Source organism: Lepidothrix coronata, unplaced genomic scaffold (assembly GCF_001604755.1).
Source record: "Lepidothrix coronata isolate B3197 unplaced genomic scaffold, Lepidothrix_coronata-1.0 Scaffold19, whole genome shotgun sequence".
Lineage (NCBI taxonomy): Eukaryota > Metazoa > Chordata > Aves > Passeriformes > Pipridae > Lepidothrix > Lepidothrix coronata.
In genome coordinates this window covers 2,044,050-2,048,735 of record NW_016690199.1, presented here as the reverse complement: position 1 = coordinate 2,048,735, position 4,686 = coordinate 2,044,050, and the positions used below count along the sequence as shown (strand labels likewise).

Here is a 4,686-nt window from a genome sequence, read left to right as displayed (position 1 = left end):
TACGTGACAGTGTATGGACATGCTGTTGTACTCTTTTCCTGATAAATCCTAACATTTCCCTCCCCACTCTGGTGTTTTGTTGGGGTTTTTTTGTACCATGAATGAACATTTAGCTCAATGTTTTCACAAAGCTATCCATTAAGACCTAGGGATCTCCTTCTCAAGTTATCCTCACCCATCCAGATGTAGAAAAAGAAAACACCCGGCATGTGGAATAAAGAAACAATCCTACCTCTCCCAGCAGCTCTTGTTCCCATCTGTTATCTTACCTCCTAGCTACTAAAAACAAGAGGTCCTTCTAAAGTCTTTACTACCCCAAATAATTTAGTGTTGCCAGCAAACTTCATTAAGTCACCATTCACCTGTTTTCCAGATCATCAGCCCAGATTCCATGGAATTGCACTGGCACCTCCTTCAGGAGACATATTATTTATTTCCAGACTACATTTCTTATCATACGAGAAGCCACTCTGCTGTGGAAGGACTTTCCCTTATCCATGACAGCTCAGATTCTATAAAAGCTTCTGGTGAAGGATCTTGCTGACCTACCTTTGAAAATCCAACCCTCTGCTTTGTTCACTTACCAACTTCCTTAGAAAGTTCCAAAGGATCTGCAAGGCAAGCCATTTTGCCAAAAAGCAGTGTTACCCTATCTTTACCTGTACAGACATCTAATTTGTCCTTCACTACTTCTACCTTGTCAGCTTATCCTGTGCATGTAGATGTGGCACTCAGGGACATGGTTTAGTGGTGGATTTGGCAGTGCTGGGTTAACAATTGGACTCAATCTTAAAGGTCTTTTCCAACCTAAATGATTCTATGATTCTACCCTTTTTTCCAGCACACTTACTAGCCTGGGTTTTCCCAAATCTTCATGCAGCAGCAAAGCAAAACAAATAACAATAACAAACAAATAACAAAATGATAACAGCTCAGTGTAAATACTGCCTGGGAAAATTTGTGATCTCAGATCTTCCTCTAACCCTGAGAGAAAAAAAGAGGGGATTTCACATGTTTTATAGTGATTCTGCTGGACTTTATTAGCAAGGCCTTGGCATGATCTAGAGAGGCCACTTTGTATTAATATAGAGAAGTGCAGGACTCTCTTCCTCCTTCAGCAAACAGATGCAAGATTCTGAAATCCTAACATGCAACTTGGCAAAATAAAAGGTCTGTCTACGTGTTACAAAGAGAAATTACTAACTGTATCTCTGTGCTTTCCATTCCCTTTTATTTCTTTATGATAAAGATGAAAATAAATTATTAATAAAGGCATCTATAACTATTCAACATGTATTAACACACAAATAGCAGCAGTTGTGGATCTGGGAAGGATTTGGGGAATCTTGTTTCACAACCAGAAGCTCTGAACTCCACAAACACCAAGAGCACTGTTCAACTTCCAGCCCTCCACCAGAGAACCTGACATCCCTCATCCTTTGCAAAACCTAGACAACCTCCTCACAGTCACCCAGCCCTACTGACTGTGAGCCAGGGGCTCAAAAACAGCAGCCCAGGCACCTCTGTCATTGAAAATGCTCCACACATTAGGACTGCCTGAGATCACCAGACCAAAGTCCAAGAAGCTTCAGCCCAAGGAGCCTCAGCCCAAAGCATTTCATACACAAGGGATCCCTCAGGGCCACAGACCTAAAGAGCTGACAAAGATGACAGGAAAAGGTGTTAAAAACAGGGAACTCTGAGGGAAACCTGCCAATGTAAACAGAAGTCACTGAGAGATGTAACTTACCAGAAAAAGTTGCTTTCAGCAAGTACATGTTTTCTGACTTGAAAAGAAATATACGTTCCTCTGCAAATTCTCTGCCCAGCACAACACTTGGAAATACTGAGTCTTTCTTACACAGGAAAGGACTTCTCTCCCCATTCCTGAGGACTTAAATCAGTGTCATACGCACATAATAGGCAAGTACACATCAGGAAGACACTGCTACTGCAGCACAATTACAGCTTTTCAGACTAGCCTGCATCACTCAGTTTTAAGTTAAGAAAAAATAAATATTCACAACACAAGCATCTGTTTTGAAACATAAAGAATTGTACCAGCATAAGCCACCCACATCCTAATTTCCTTAAAATAGGAAATTAGGGCCTATACTCATAGAATTGCAGAATGGTTTGGGTTGGAAAGGACCATAAAGATCACCTACTTCCAAACCCCTGCCATGGGCAGGGACACCTTCCACCAGATCAGGTTGCTCCAAGCCCCATCCAACCTGGCCTTGCACACTCCCAGGGATGGGACATCCACAACTTCTCTGGGCAACCTGTTGTAGTCCCTAACCACCCTCACAGTGCTTCAACCTCAGCCCTCTTTGCAGTAACTTAACAAATCTACAAACAGCATTGTTCTGGAAGTCCTGTTCTGTCATTTCCACAAATATGACTTCACCAAAGTACATCAATGCACATGGGGACTTGCTAGAAGATCACAGTATGAACATACAGTGAAGCCCCTGCAGGCACACCTTGTGCCAGCCAGGAAAAGCCACCATGACCATGCTAGAGTGGGCTGCAATCGCATTTTCACTTTTAAACACACACCTGTCCTTAGGGTGATTATCCCTCTTCATGGGCCCTAGAATTTGTTTTTTAAGAGTAACATATAACAGGTAACTAACTAGCTATGCAAGATCAAAGCATTAATGTACTACCCATAAAAAAAAAATAAAATTAGCAACACCAACATCTCAGGGCTTACACAAGAGGGAAAGGGTCCCTTAAAGGAACTTAGCAAAGTACTGTGCAATTCATCCAGAAGATGAAAAAAGCCTCAGTCTGGTGCAGATCTCCCTCTTCCTTTTGATTTTTTTTTTGGTAGGGTAAAGGCATCCCAAAATGTGCTCTAGCTTGCATGCCATCTGTCCTGCATAATTTTGGGTGGGAGGGAAAAAGCAGTACAAGCTCTTAAATATGTAATCTCTGCATCACAACAGGAAAAAGCGAAGGATATAAGAGCTGCTTATAAGCTATAAAAAAAAGTAATGCCAGCACCCTGAGTTGGAAGACAGGAATGGCATCAGACAAATCCTAGCCTACAGTAAACTCCCAAATGCAGTGCTGCATTCTCCACCACAGTTTCTCTTCCTTCCCCACAGCCATACAATCCATCAGTCCCTCTTGTTTCACTGCTAAGTTCTTTCCCAGGCTTTTGCTTATGCTTCTTTCTCCTTATACACACTCCTCATACTCATTTTCCACGTCTCCCCTTTCAAACACTATGTCTGCTTCATGGGGTCTTCTTCCATGTCCTATCCTTCAGGGCATTCACACAAACACCCCAACTCATCTATCTGACAGAAGGAGACTCCTGACCCTTCACTTCCAGCCTCTTTCTTCTCCACCACTCTGTGCCTACACATATTCCCTCTATCCATTAAACACCCAATCTCTCCTGTCCTCTACCCCAAATAATTTCATCTATCTCCTCATTCCCTGTGCACCCAGTCCTTCCACACACAACCACAAACATCCTCACACACCTGCCCCACACTGTGCAGAGCTCCAGTCCCTCATGCACTAACTCAATCACATCCAGAGCATCCCTCCCATCCTGCACAGCTCTTTTCCCCCATTCATCTCAGTCTCCCCTACCCCACTTCTGTCTCACCTTGCACAGCACGCTGTCCTCCTATCCATGCACTAACTCTCCCTTTTCCACCCTGTGCAGCACTAGTTCCACCATCCTTTTTCACCCTTTGCACAACACACTTTTCCACAGTCTTTCCCTTGCATCCCTCTGCACAGCACTCTGTCCCCTACACATTGTCCTTATCTCCCAGCACACACTCCTCCATGCAGCATCCCCATAACCCCACCCTCTGGCACAGCATCCCTGTCCCTACACTGCCCACAGCCCCTTCACCCCTGTGCCCTATCCCTGACCCCACATAATCACAGAATCAATTAGGCTGAAAAAGACCTTTGAGTTCATTGAGTCCAACCTGTGACCCAACACCATCATGTCAAGCAGATCATGGCACTGAGTGCCACATCCAGTCCCTCCTTAAACACCTCCAGGGATAGTGACTCCACCACTGCCCAGAGCAACCCATTTCAGTGTCTAATCACCCTTTCTGCGAAGAATTTCTTCTTAATGTCCAACCTAAACCTGCCCCAGCACAGTTTAAGACTATGTCCAGCTTAAGGCTATGTCCTCTCATCCTGTCACTTGTTGCCTGGGAGAAGAGGCCAAGCCCCACCCGGCTACACCCTCCTGCCAGGTAGTTGTACAGTGCTAAGGTCACCCCTGCATCTCCTCTCCCCCAGGCTAAACAGCCCCTCAGCTGCTCCTCGTAGGACTTGTGCTCCAGACCCTTCACCAGCTTCATTGCTGGATTTGTTCCAGCACCTCAATATCCTTCCTTAATTGGAGGGCTCAGAACTGGACACAGCACTTGAGGTGTGGCCTAAACAGTGCCCAGCACAGGGGCACTGAGGTCATTTCCCCGGTCCTGCTGGCCACACTATTCCTGGTACAAGCCAGGATACCACTGGCCTCCTTGCCCACCTGGGCGCACTCTGCCTCCTGTTCAGCTGCTGTCAACCAGCACACTCAGGTCCTTTTCCATTGGGCTGCTCACCCCTGTGCCCTGACCTTACACTGCCCACAGCCCTCCCACCCTGGCCCTAACCCCACACTGCCCACAGCCCCCTCACCCTGTCCCT

The 4,686-nt window shown here is 45.7% G+C and overlaps 1 protein-coding gene across 2 annotated transcripts in view; it reads right to left on the bottom strand.

Annotated features, from left to right (window-relative positions):
• The window catches only part of BRF1 (BRF1, RNA polymerase III transcription initiation factor 90 kDa subunit), a 176,963-nt gene that overhangs the window by 170,810 nt on the left and 1,467 nt on the right, over positions 1-4,686 (bottom strand). The window contains exon 2 of one of the 2 annotated variants that reach the window (XM_017807460.1): positions 356-412. The exons of the other annotated variant lie outside the window; for it this stretch is intronic. The gene's annotated coding sequence lies outside the window, so the exon portion shown is untranslated. The remainder of the gene's footprint in view (positions 1-355; positions 413-4,686) is intronic. 2 annotated transcript variants of the gene reach the window in all.